At 41.2% G+C, this 14860-nt stretch overlaps 1 protein-coding gene across 3 annotated transcripts in view; it reads left to right on the top strand.

The window, feature by feature from the left end:
* Nucleotides 1–4074: 4074 nt before the first annotated feature.
* The window catches only part of RBM47 (RNA binding motif protein 47), a 150605-nt gene continuing 139819 nt past the window's right edge, over nucleotides 4075–14860 (top strand). For 2 of the 3 annotated variants that reach the window (XM_089654021.1, XM_089654023.1), the window contains exon 1: nucleotides 4076–4615. The gene's annotated coding sequence lies outside the window, so the exon portion shown is untranslated. Of the gene's footprint in view, nucleotides 4616–14860 lie in introns of all 3 variants that reach the window. The other variant, XM_089654024.1, reaches the window with a different exon arrangement.

A 14860-nucleotide genomic window follows, 5' to 3' on the forward strand; every position in this document is an offset into this window, starting at 1 on the left:
TCTAATCGCACCGCACCCACACCAAAAAGCTGCAGGACCCATTTTTGGGTCCACACTAGAATCGGAAGATTGCATGGGCATTCACACCTATGCGATCCAATTCTGCACATCGCACCGCGTTTTGCAGACCAATATCGGGGTGTCGTTAACTTAACACACACCCGCAGCGGTTCGCATGGACGGGGTGCAATTCTGAAGCAGTGCAGAATGCGCACAGAAAATGCTGCAAATTCTGGACCACATCAGTGTGAACCCAGGCTTAAGGAAATTGAAAGGAGTGTTGCAAATTCACATGTAGGGATCCGCTGCCCTCTACTGCCAGCTACTTGTATCACGCTGTAATGTATAGTTATCTATGTCACTTCCTGACTCTAAGGGTGTTGGGAAAAGATCCTGGAAGGGGGAGGGGGAGAGAGAGAGACTCACCCACATGTTTTGTCCATTCTACTAATACCAGATCAGAAGAGACGATAATGCAAGTATTTCTATGTTTTAATAGTTTAACTGCAGCTGCCCATAGCTTTTTAACCACTTCAGGTGCAGACACTTTCACCCCCTTCCTGTCCAGGCCAATTTTCAGCTTTCAGTGCTTTCACACTTTGAATGACCATTGCGCGGTCATGCAACACTGTACCCATATGAATTTTTTAGCATTTTTTGAGACAGATAAAACTTTATTTTTGTGGTATTTATTCACCACTGGGATTTTTATTTTTTATTTTTTGCAATATAAATGAAAAAGTCCAAACGTTTTGAAAAAAAAAAGTGTTTTTCTTATAACATTTTGCAAATAAATAATCTTTCTTCATAAATCTTGGCCAAAATATATTCATCTATCTTTTTAGTAAAAAAAAATAACCCAAATTAGTTTATAACCAAAAATTATAATTTAAAAAAAAAATTGTTTACATCTTTATTTTATTTTTTTAGATTATTATTTATGGGGTTTTTTTACATACCATCACCCTAGCAGTACAGTGTCACCATAGTGAAACTGTACTACTTGTGGGGGGGTGATGATTTTTTTTTCTTTTTTTGCACTGATTGCTTTTACACTCATAAAGGCTGCATTCTTGCAGCCATTGAGAAGTACTGTGAGTGCTATGATTGGTTACAGCTTGTCACATGGAAGAAAGCTGTACTGAATAGCCTTGTACCATGTGACCTCTGTGATCATTCACAGATTTCACACGTAGTAAGCAATGATGTCGGGAAGTAATATCTTGTTTACTACTGTTCCTGTGATCACTGTTTGGCCAATCAGTGATCACATGAATCGGGACCTCACACAGAGGTCCCATACAGTGATCGGTGTTCCATTGTGTCCGGAGGACACAGCGGGCACCGAGTCGCGGTGCCGCACGCTCCCAGGAAGCGTGCACAAGCAATGAATGCAGAGGCCGTTTATAAATGGCCACCAGCTCCTGCACTGCTCCCGTCCGGCCGTTTATGTACATGGGCCGGACAGGAAGTGGTTAAGTGTATTGCTGAATCCTTGTGACAAACAAAGTATCTCTGTCCTATTACTCTCTCATCTGCACAGTGCCAGAGAACTAGACCTGCATTCCAGGCTGGTTGGGTAATGGCCGGAGGGTCTTCTCATCACCACAGATATTGTCTTCAGGTCTCAAACACAAACACAGGTGTTTCATCATCCTCAGGAACCCCTGCAATGGGACTTTGCCTCAGCATTCATCTGGAGGTACCTCTAACAAGAACTATATATACTTGGGTATATGTGTACAATTCCACTAAGACTCCCTTTGCTGACAATATCTGTTTGTACACTGGATGCATGTACTGTTATTAATCTTTTCTTTTATAAAGTTTGTATTATTAAGTGTTCTTGCATGGCAAGACCACTTACTGTTATCTCACATATATATTCTTATTATTATAGCCAAATTTACCACCCTAACTCCTCCCACAGTTTTTACACTACATAGACAGTAATATACCAAAACGTGCGGATTGTTCCCGATTGGTGTGCTATTACTTTGTGGAACGTTTCGCCGAATGGTTCACAAAATATTGCCGCTCTTGTGGTGAAATTGGTCCCATAGGAATGAATGGCGCAATGTTCAAAACTAGAGTGGGAGCTGACAAAAGCTAGAGTGTGAGCTGAAAAATCAGGACATGATTTCTAAACTGCCATCACTCCCTCATTTTCAAGCCCACCTACACAAATCTTATATCAAAACGTTCAGCTATCCCTGCTGCCACTAAAAATGTCCATGGCTATGCCACAGTCCTAATAGTTTTCACAATATGACCATTTGTTTGCAACTCACGCTGCCCATTGACATTCATTGAAACTCCACTCTAGCCACCTCAAATTTGAAGGGCAATTTCTAAACTGTGACTGTGCCTTCATTTTTATATTCAGAGACATACTATGCATCAAAATGTAGGTCTGGGTCTTGTGATTCTCACAATATAAAGCTCTTCGGTGTAGGATTTATAGTTTTTAAACTACAACCGTTTGAAGATGGCTGTCAGGGATCGCGGCGGCAAGTGACTCCGCGCATGCGCGGAGCACCGATCCATCCGATCCGACGGACTCTGAGACCTGTACGGCGGCGGCCGTGCATGCGCACTCGCGATCACGGCCGCTCGCCCGGCACCAATAGCAGGGCAGGGCACACTATTTAAACCTGCCCTGCACTAACACCCATTGCCGTATGGTCTTTTCTCCGTGTTCCTGTGTTCCTGTGATCCTAAGATTTGTTGCTTACCCTGCCTGAACCTGACCTCCGCTGACTTCTCCTGCTCTGATCCCCTGGCTAGTCTGACTTCTCTTCTGCATATTCCATACCTGATCTGAACTCCTGTTGCCGACCCCTGCAAGTGACCTGACTATTCTTCCGCCTGCTACTACGCTGATCCCACTGTTACTGACCCGGCTCGTTGACCACACTTACTACTCTGCCATCCATCCATCCCGCTCGGATCCAGTCTTCCACCTCTTCCTGCTCTCTACCTGCATATACCTCTGGCGGGTCCCGCTGCCACAGACGGGGGTACTCAGGGGTCGCGACCTGGTCCTTGTCTGCTCCAAACCCATCCCCACCATCAGGGGCTCTGGTGAACAAGCAGACTGGGGCTTAGACTCCGCTCCCTGGGGAATCCTGTTCTGTGGACTGCTAGAGGCCCCGCTAGGTGGTTCACAACAATGGCAACCACCAGTGAAGTGAGCAAGTTGGAGCAGTTTGTTTTTAACCGCTCTTCTCTGCCCTTGCTGTAGAGTGAGTTGCCATAGGAACCCAGGTGTGTGAGCAGGCAGCAGAGTGACAAAAGGTAGAGTGTGAGTTGTAGACTACTGGTGGAGGCAAGAACACTTCACGCAATTTCCCCAGAAATTGTAGCTTTTCTAGTTTTTATATTGGTGTGCATCTGCATGTTTCTGGGTAATGTCATATGCTGGTTGCAGTAGTTCTTCTGCTCCCAATCACTGTGTTTAGATTGCTGATTATATTCCCAGGAAGGGAATCCCCTCGGCTCACAGAGGCCCTGTCCTGGGTGGAGGCACTGCCATCTTTATTATCAATCCCACTCTTCCACTTAGCGAGGTTCTGGTTCTCTTATTTCCCTACAGATTTAGTGCAATATCCTGTGTGGGGAGGGCCATTTCTCATAACCCCCCCCCCCCCTCCTGCAAAAGAGAGCTATGCACATACAGGTTTACATTTTTCCCGTGAAAGCGGTTCAAGCTGTACCCTGTATTAACATCAATTTTTTTTCTTTGATAAACACTCAGAAAGGAAAAATGAAGCAGGTGCGTTAGAAAGGGAAAACAAAACTGTCTTTTATCTGAAGAGCAAAAGCACTTTGTCACAGAAATTGTAAAGTGGAACTCCCCCTCCGAGTGATACGGTGTCACCGGCTAAGGTGAACCCACATGAATTGCAGGGAGCAGTTTTTTTCTTTTGTAGTAAAGGTATCTGGAGAGGAATGCTGTACTGGCCCATGGCCAGTAAGGGCTCACTGAGCTGGATAAAGTTTCAGTTTGGATGTGCGGGAAGTTGCTTGTGTTAGTCGGGAGTAAGATTCTGGTTTGGTGAGTTTAAGGGCAGGGAGTATACCAGTTAGAGACAGGCTTTTCACTGCGAGTGAGCAGAGGGGAACTGATAAGACAGCCCCAGCCAACCCCTTGTGCTTCTCACCACGAATATTACTTCATCCTCTCACTTTATTTAACTCAATCGAAGGGGGCATTTCTTTTCAATCTCTGGAAGGGTTTGCATACCTTTAATGTTTTGTGTCTAGTCAGGATTTTTTTTTTCATTAAGAAATATCCTTCTGAGCCACTATTTAAAATATTGGAATGTGCAGCTTTTGGCCAGTGAGGATTTGAGATTAGTGAGGACCTGCTAATTGCGAGTTTCTCGGCTGTGCATTTTTCCAGGGCTCAGGAAGGGGAAAAACTGACAGAGGGTGAAGCCTGGAGTGAAGTCTGAAGGGCTTGGCTGCTATCAGGAGGTGTATGTTGTTCTCTCTCTCTCCTGAGACAATATAGGAGATGCAGTAGCTTTACAGTCACACTGAGACATCTCTGAGCTCCAGATCGCTTTTCGCAGAGCAGATCGGTGAAACCGAGCAAACGACCTAAGATCAGGTAAGTTTGATATTTTATGGAATATATTTTAAGATAGGTATGATGGCTTTGCTTGTCGTTTATTGGTCAGTTAAAATAATACTGAAAGTTAAACATTAATATTGTTCGGTATTGTTTTACAGCTGTTAAAGAGTAACATGAAAATCCTACACTTGTTGCTTGATTAGAACTTTTGCTAGACAAGGACACTCTTCATACCTCCCACACTACGCACCATGCAGAATTATACGCCAGACTATGACCTTGCTTGCCATATGCTTTGAGTTCTCCAGCAGCAACATAAACAATTTCTGAATTAGTTCCTTTGAGGTTTATTTAAAATGTATGTAAACTGTAAAAATTAAGCTGGCCATACATGGATCTTTTTTTTTCTCAAACAGCTGGCCGATCAAAAAAACAAATGAACAGATTCCTCCATCCACACAGGTGGATGGAGGAATGTCCCCCCGCTGTGCTACTGGATTCTGACAGTGGGGACCCCTTTGCTGTCGGAATACACTGATGGGCACTGCAGCTGATTGGCTGCAGGTGCTGATCGAATGAAAATTTACCAGCAGTCCCATTCAAGAACAGTTGATCATTAAATCAACTCCACTCAAACTGAAGCAGCCACACATGGATCAAAATTCAGCTGGTCCCTGATACACTTGTCACATTTCAATCCATCTATGACTATTATTATTATTATACAGGATTTATATAGCGCCAACATTTTGCTCAGCGCTTTACAATATAACGGGAGACAATACAGCAACTGTACAGTTCAATACAAGAGGGTTAGGAGGGCCCTATATATAGCTGTCCATCTAGCCAGAATCTTGTGAGCTAATCATTTCCTGTACTCTCTACCTTTGGACTGTTATCAGCATTGTTTCCTTCTTTCTCCATGGACTACAAAACACCTCCCAGAAAAGAGGGAGATGTTATGTAGTACTAGTACAGTGTTATGTAGTCCTAACACACTCCCTGTCCTAGGGTGACAGCACTGCTCAGGACGATTGTCACCCTAGAACAGGAAGTGAGTTAATGGCAGAAATACCAGGTTAAAATAAAGGGAAAGAAGCATGAAATTTTGTTCTTGGGTTTAGATAGACTTTTTAAAAGCTTAGCAGTGTGCAGTGGTGGTGCGCAAAGTGTGACAACCCGTGGCCATCAGTAGGACTTTAGTTCTCTGTAGTCAGGCCAGCAAAGAGTTTTTTATTCAGTGGGCTATTATAGATGATTGAACATATGTTTGGCATATAAGTGGATGGTATTTTTTCTATCGTTAGAGAACAAGTTGGATTAATTATTGTTTATGTTACAAACATTAGTGCTATGTGTTCATAGTATTGTGGGTAGGGATTAGCAAACTCTCTGAAAGGTTCTCCTCTGCAGTCCACAGGTTGCTATGTCCTCAGTGTAACACCAATCTGTCATGATCCAGACTCCAGACTGTGCATTTTCCATAACAATCGGTGGGGGACATGACAAAAAGTTTTAAAATCTGCCTCAATTGACGGCGCTATATAAGTACCTGTAATAAATCCCTTCTCACAAGAATACAGATCAGGAGGGCTCAATCCTAGTTGGTATGAACTAGTTTGACTTTACTTGTCACCTGATAATTTACTATTCCTTTTATAAACATGAATGTTATATTTGTTTAGGTGTCACTTAGAAACTTGACAGTCTAACTAAAAATCTGCGTCCCTGAAAACTACCTAATTTTTAATAGCAATAAGCAGTAATATGATAACACCTGTCATTCTATAGACCTAGAATGATACTCTTACCACCTTTAATTATAGAATATTTGATTTTTTTTTTTCATTTCACCTTGAACTCTTCTTACATATTCCCGTCACAGTCCACCAGCACCAATGTACAAGACTGCATTACATTTCAAATTTATTTAAATCCAAGAATAAAAATGTCATATGTAATATGTGTATGTAAGTATGTCAGTTAGGGAGTTTAGATTGTACACCCCTTGAGGGTTAGGGACTGATGTGAGTGTTACTTAGTTACATAGTTAGTCTGGCTGAAAAAAGACAAAAGTCCATCCAGTTCAACCATTAAAAAAAAAAAAGTTATAATCTTATACCCACAGCTGATCCAGAGGAAGGCAAAAAAACCCAGCAAAGCATGATCCAATTTGCTCCTGCAGGGGAAAAAATTCCTTCCTGATCCCCCGAGAGGCAATCAGATGTTCCCTGGATCAACTTTACCTATAAATGTTAGTATCCAGTTATATTCTGTGTATCTAAGAAAGAATCCAGGACTTTTTTAAAGCAATCCACTGAGCTGGCCAGAACCAACTCTTGAGGGAGTCTATTCCACATTTTCAATGTGAAGAAACCTTTCTGTGTTTGGAGATTAAATCTCTTTTCCTCCAGACGTAAAGAGTGCCCCCTTGTCCTCTGTGATGACCTCAGGGTGAAGAGCTCTACACCGAGTTCACTATATGAACCACTGATGTATTTATACATGTTGATCATATACCCCCTAATCTCCTCTTCTCGAGAGAGAATAAATTCAGTTCCTCTAATCTTTCCTCAGAGCTGAGCTCCTCCATGCCTCTTATTAGTTTGGTGTACAATATATAGGTAAAGCGCTGTGTAACTTGATGGAGCTATATGAGTACCGTAATAATAATAATAATAATAATAATATGTTGCAGCTTACTAGTCCTAATATGTGGTGGCTGTCTTCGTTTCCTATAACAGTTGTATATTCCCTTATTTTCACATAGTGAGGCTGCCAAGAACTAGGATGACAAAACTCAATCACAATGCTGTATCTATGGAGTGGCAACGTTGTCACCCTAGGACAGGAAATATGTGAGGACTACATGCCACCTTCTCCTCTCCATAACATAGGGGGAAGTGTTTTGTAGTCAGAGAGAGCTGGAAAAAATGTAATCAATGAGAGTACAATGCAGACAGGAATAAAAAATTAGAGGCTTTCAGGATTTGTGTTTTGCACTTTTGGAACAAATATTACAACACACTTTCTGTGGTATATTTACCAAAACAAAAGGAAGCAAATAGGAGAAGTTGATTGTTAGGGTTTACGTACCCTTTAATGTCTCAGCACACAGTAGTACTCTGCGGTACTCTTGTTCTAATTGTGTCTTAGTCACACTAGAATGAAGATCAGCTTTTTTGTTGGTCTACCTTGATGTTGCAGCCCGTTTGATCATTCTGCCCCCCGAGGAAAGCCTGATGTGGGTATGAGGGCTGGTGGAATGGTAACCACTAATGTGCGTACCTGTATACCTCTACCATATATTACCAGGTGATCTTTAAAAACATTTGGTGCGTGAGCCATGCAACTAAAAATATTCCATAATGGATTTTGGATTAGCATGATTAATGATGCCAATTCACTACCTTTGTGATTCCTACATAGGACAATCATTGTGATCAATGGCAGCATGGCATAATTAAAGTGCAATCACCATAGGAGTTACATTGGAACTAAACTCTCTCAGCCAACATTAAAGTGGAGTTCCACTCACCCTGTCAAAAAATAAAAGTCAGCAGCTACAAAAACTGTAGCTGCTGACTTTTAAAAAACAGCCACTTACCTGTCCCTCAGTCCCGCGGTGTGTCCCCTGCAGCCCGTTTTACCAGCAGTCCTGTGTTCCAGGTGCCGGCATCTTCAGTGTGGGCACCCGGCTGTGACAGCTTGCAGCTTCCCAGCCGGGTACCCACTGCGCATGCTCAAGTAGCTCTGCACTTCATGAATGGTCCTGTAGTCCTCTGGGACCTGTCACGTGTCCCAAAAGACTACAGGGAGGAGGGGTAGGAGGACAACTTCTGCTTCCGGTCACCTAGGCAATCGGACCGAAGTGGGAACGGGTACCTGTCCAATTCAGGTACCTGCTCGCCCCCCAAAGGTGCCAATCTTTAATAGGAGAGGGGGAGCAGTCCTTAAAGCAGAACATTCCCTTTTGGGTGGAGCTCCGCTTTAACTAATTTTGATCCCTATGCTGTTAGCATTAGTAAATACATAGGAAACTATATTTTTTTTATTTGTTTTAAACTTTGTTTGTTGCATTTCCTGGTTTCTGGCTTAGGCCAAAATGATGTCATACATCCCAGGAGTCTTCATGGGAATTTTTTTCTTTTTTCCAAATGCAGCCACACCCTCCTGCCTGCATGCCTCGCCTAAGGGCAGATGTATTCCAGAAAGTAAATGCTACATGAATCACCTGCCCATACTCAAGATGGCTGTATCTAGTAATGCTAGGGGGCAGTTTTCAAAGTGATTTTTGAACAATATAAAGCATGGAGACATAGATGGATGGGTGGGTTTGCTATAAAAATTAAAAATGAATTAAATAATGTTTTCAGTTTGTGGTGCATAGATGCAGTTTAGTTCCTCTTTAAAGGATGTGATTCATTTCAGCAATCCACACTCAATCACAGTTTTTTAGCAGCATGGCTCACACAGCTGAATATCATCCATGTAGTAAGGCTTTACAGAGTTGTATTATAGAAATCTTTAGCTACTGTGCTTACATTATTCTGCTTTTAAGAAATGTATACCTGATGTGTATATTAAGATATTTATTTCAGTAAATAGCCCTTGGCGTCTGTTCATTGCATTTTATAGTCTAATTTACCTGAATGGCCTGTAATCACCAATCAATAGCGGGTGAATTGTGACCACATGGATCACTGTACTGGAAATTTCCCATGTATTTTAGGCCTTACACAAAATCTATAGGAGTCTTTGTCTGTAGGTGACTAGGGAGAATATAAATAAGAAAATGCATAAATTCAGCAGGTTTGTTGAGATATTTATTTTAACCGGTTACTAGTCATTTTGTTTAACCCCTTCACGCCTAAGGGTAAAACAAATCTAAATGCCTAAGCACAATTTTGCAATGTTGACATGTGTTAGTAAAACCGTACATATCATCACAACTACATCCAGGTGAATTATACCTTGTTTTTTTTCAGGACAAATTGGCTTTCATTTGGTGGTAAATGGTATTGGATATCTCCTGGGTTTTTTTTATTATCAAAGGAAAACTGGCCCAAAATAGTAAAGAAAAAATTATTTTTTTTAATTTAGCTGCATGTTTCTTGTTACTACCATAACCTACCACCAAAAAACAACCCAAAATACATTTTCCAGCTCTTGACGAGCGCAGCAATACCATGTATGTGTATGTTATTTGTTGTTTGTACCCGTAGAACAGCCCAGAAACAATAGTGCACATTTTGGGGTTTTTTTTACCTAAAACACACTGACACTGACACTAACTGAAACTGATACCAATTTTTTTTTTTAAATCCTGACCTTTGACCTTGAACTTTGACCCTGGCCTTGACCCAAACACTTACCCTGGCACTGAATTAGATCAAACCTTGATCTAGGTATTTTTTCTTTTATTCTTTAATATTTATTTATCTTTTTTTTTTTTTTTACAAACATTTTTTTTCTCTATGCCAGGAGTTAGAGAGATACAATGTATCTCTCTTCTCCATTGATTGATTGATCACTGTGATAGCCAATCAGAGGCTATCACAGCGATCATGTAACCCAGAATCGGGAGTCCGATCGTTAGAACTGGACCCGGGGCTCTCAGTGACACTGTGGTCTTTGTGCTGGGAGCGCGCTATGCGGCACACTCCCAGCAGAAAGACAGGTACACAAATATGCGGCCCCACGGAAAAAAGCCAACTTCTGTGAGGCCACATATCTGTGTGACGTCGGCACATAGGGGTTAAAGTGTTGCTAAACCCACGGCAGTAAAATCAGTCTGTATATGCAGTATGCAGTAAAGCATGCTTGATATACTCACTCATCCTTTGCATTGTGTAAATATGCTGTTTGATCCTGTCTTCTCTGATCCTCCCCTTCTCCCAGTGCCCCCCCCTTATCTCCTGATAAGACATATAGTGAGGAGACACTCTGCACTTGCTCAGTTTGGTGTGTATTGCTAGAGAGGTTGTTTTTTTTTCTTGGGAGAGTGCATGTGATCAGCACAGGGCCAATCAGCACTGTCCAGACAGAGGGTCAGGGGTTCTGTATCCTCCTAGAGCAGAAAGAAAACTCCTCCTACAAGCTTTAACCAGTGCTCTGCTGAACACTGATAGAAGTCACAAGACTGCTCTAACTGCTGATGAGAGAAGGTATTTATCAGTTTATATTTACTAAAATAATTGCATTTTCATGTTTTGTGTACTGTGGGAGACCATATATAGAGAATGCAGGGTCCTGGGTTTAGTAACACTGTAACATAGAATATAAATGCAGAATATACAAACTGATTTTCCACTCCAACTACTGCCATTTAATGTGAACCTGACCTGACCTGGCCTGGCCTGGCCTAAAACATTTCTATGATAACAACAGTGAAGTACAGACATTTTTCAGAACTTCAGAGGGCAGGAGAGGTTTTGGTTTTTGATAGCTGAATGACAGTGGTGTCCAGCAGGAATGAGGTCAGGTTTTGTCCGAAATTTGGGTTCAGACTGAATCCGGAAGGAAACTGTCGCTCCTGCCCCCTGCCGCCAATCCACTGTGGCTAAGACATTCCCACCCAACAGCTGCAGGTACACAAAGGGGCAGGGATGCTCGGAATATCAATGGCCTAATTTGACCACATAGCCATATCAGTTCAATGTCATATTCATTGACATGTAAAAATCTTTTAATGGGCTACTAATTTTTATCTTGATATTTTTTAAACCAAAGAACACTTTGTGTTAAATCCAAGAAGGTTCTCTTTCAGTATGTATTAAGTGTAAGAAATCACAGCAGATAACCTATTGACTCCAATAAAACAATTTACCCATATGTTGGAAACTCTTTGCTTACCTAATTTTTATATGAATACCAATGTAAGTCTGTGCCTATGGAAAGGTCATTACCATGCAGTGAACAGTGTACATTGCGTGAAAGGCTCCTTTTTCAGTGTAGCCATCAAACTTTATACACGGTAGCCATAAGCTACCCATATGTAACATGTTCAATGTGGATGATTCCAATGATCACATACCATTTGTGTGTGTACATATCTTAGAATAGGACACTCCCATTATATATTTATTGCTAATGTCTGATTGTCCATTTAAAGGCTCATACTTAGGGAGGTTGTTTGTTCACTCCTTATTATTGGTTTAAATGACAAAGTGAAATTCTAGCCCCAGCATATTTGTCATTTCGATAGAGTTGGGAGTTTGTGAAGAGCTAACATTTGTAAAGTTTTTCTTCCTTTCTGTGTCCTAGTTTTGAAAATTGTATTTACTTCTTAAACTGGTGACAAGTAGTCACCAGGACAGAAAATAAGGAGCATCTCCATTGGGAACACAGACTGATATAACATTTTAATAGAGCATGGAAGGGTTAGAACCTTTATCAAGTTTGTATTGCTTTTACTTCTTTTTCCAATAGGGACACAAGACAGCATTAAATTTACAGAAATGATTCTAAACTTTCCCCACTATGCTCCCCTTCTATAAAAACGTTTTGGCTGGAGAAATATGTTAAAATTACTAATCATCACTATCCAGGATATGGATATATTGTGCCAAAAATAAGGTGTGTAAAATATCTGATTGGCAGTTGATATCTTTACTCTTGTATTTCTCATCAGTAAATGAGGTTCATCAGTTGTTGGGGGTCATCTTTTGTGCTCTTGTTTAATAATGCATAGTTCTTCAGTTTCCTCCTCTCTGGTAAGTGAAATTTCTTAGTTCTCCAGGAACAATTGTCTGTATCAGCTGTCTAGTATCCCGTTTGTATTCTTTGAAGTGAATGCTAGGCTTGTATCAGACTCCATTCTTTCTTTGAAGGGAAAACGGTGTGGGTTTTCCTTCACTGGGGTAGTGCATTGTTGTGATATGGCTGTAGATTGCAATGGCATCTACCAAATACTAGCTTTTCTACCCTGCTGCTCTGGAAACTAACATTCTGTATACATCATCATACTTTTTGGGTTCCTGTTCATAGAAGCTTTATGTCATAAAATTTTTTATCAGTTATTCATAACTGAAGGCAGACTGATCAATGTTGCATGTAGCATCAGCTCAACTTCTCCATTTCAAGTTTCAAGGACATGGTAGAGCAATAAAACATATGTCAAGGCAAAATTTAAATATATAAAAACATTTCTTATTCATTTATTACAGGACACAGGTTAGTATTCTGAAATACCGGGTTATATTGTCTCCTTCAAGAGACTTGAACACTAGCATAGCTGTAAGGACAGCCCAGTATAAGCCCTTACATCTCCACCCTCAGTTCTTTGCTAGTGTTTTTAGGTGAAAAAACATCTTATCTTTGCTCTGAGAGAAGCAAACCTTCTCACCTTATATCAACACATTTTTCTTCTAGAAAGTTTCTTCAGTTGCTGCAGAGTCACTGGGGCAACATTTTGCAACTTTGGATTGGTTACTAGACGGCTTTGCCTGGGGGACTATACTTGGACCAGGAAGAAGATGAAGGACAAGCCTTGACTGTCTCCCTCCGGGCACTGGATCCTGCATTTGGCGCTCACCTAAGCATATTGTGTAGCGCCTTAAGTTAGATGATAAGCGTTTAAGAGATCCAAGGCCAAAGTACTCCAGTCATGTGGAATGCAGTCCTTGAAAACTCCATAGGGGTGTGCCTGTTCATGTTCATCTTTTAGCTTCATCTCCCTTTCTTCAGTCAGAGTCCCTTACTGTCATTTCTAATGGTCCCTGTAGAGGACAGACTGCTTCTCTGTCACTAGGTGGATTTGTCCATTCAACAGTCACAATTATGACTCTAGGAGCAAGGTTCCTGGTCAAAGTACACTCCACCAAATCAGCTAGTGTTTTATGAGCTTTTCAGGATAAGCCTATCTATATGTTGCTCAGATTTGCTAGGCTGCCACCTAGACTTATGTTCCTGTGTTTGAAAGACAGACACTTGGTCTTCTGTTTACTTGTTCCTTAAGTTTTATCAGGTGGATGTTCAAGCCTCCACTGGTTCCAGCTTTGGTTGTAAGGTTCTATAGACTGTATTGAGCCTCCCTTGTAAACCCTTGTGGGCTTCTTTGCTTTAGCCCATCCATCAGTTAAGCCGAGCATAGACAATGTGAGTTTATTTCCTGCAACCACGAGTTGAAAGAAAGAAAATCAATCAATTCCCCCATCAACACAGTTAGTATTGATGGGGGAATCCCTCCTGCTGAACTATTGTGCTCATCGCTGCCGGGAGAACACAGTGATTATTGCTAGCTGCTATAACCATTGGCAATAATCACATGAAAAATCCGACAGGCTGGTTGTACCCAAGTAGTACTCCGTTCAGAGTGCAGACACCCTATTGCCAGCCATAGACAATGTGATTCTCTTTCCTTCAACTACATTTCTTGATTCCCTCATCAACACAGTCAGTGCTGATGGAGGGAATCCCTCCCGCTAAGCTATTGTGTCCTCCCTGCAGGGGCGGAGCCATCCTTGCTGGGAGAACACCATGATTAATGCTAGAAATTATAGCACCTGGCAATAATCACATAAGAAATCTGACAGGCTGGTTGTACCCAAGTTGTATAACAATCGAATTGGGTATAATCAGCCTGCCCATAGATGTTTGAACCATGTGTAGCCGACTTTAGACTACTTTTGGACATCCTTGTGTTTCAGAATACTGTCCTGTAATGTATGGCTAAAAAAGTTATATTTTTGTCTTGCCTGTAAAATATTTTTCTAATTAGAGTACATTGCAGGAGACAGGTGTCTTCCCTCTGTTTATATGATCCACTCTTATTGCTTGCTGCTAAACCGAGGCTTGCTGGTAGGAGGAGGGGTTATACAGGGCTGTCCTTACAGCCTTGCTTTTCCAGTGTATAATTCTCCCTGAAGGTGGCAGTATAACACAGTATTTTAGAATACTACCCTGTGTCCCTTCAAGAAAAGGACTTTACAATACTTGCACATTTCTCCATGATTATCCCTTTAAACATGCTGCAAGTATAGAAACATAGATAAATAACCATTGATGTGCCAGAAACTGCCGTAAAGTTTCAGCCAAAATCAACATGTATTTTTACACTTACTGAACAGATATATCAAATCACTTTCAATTATGTATTTAGAAGACAAAAATGGTGCTAATAGGGACTCATTGTTGGGGTTTACATAGGCATTAAATTGGAGATGAATGTTAACTTGGACACATAAACCTTCTGTCAGATATTTTTATGAAGTTCAGTGTCTAAAAGAGGAACCATCTCTTTGTATCATATTATATTTCAGATTTTCCTTTTATTTTCCT

Source organism: Staurois parvus, unplaced genomic scaffold, assembly GCF_062004578.1.
Source record: "Staurois parvus isolate SC_StPar_1 unplaced genomic scaffold, SC_StPar_1.0 ptg000734l, whole genome shotgun sequence".
NCBI classification, from domain to species: domain Eukaryota; kingdom Metazoa; phylum Chordata; class Amphibia; order Anura; family Ranidae; genus Staurois; species Staurois parvus.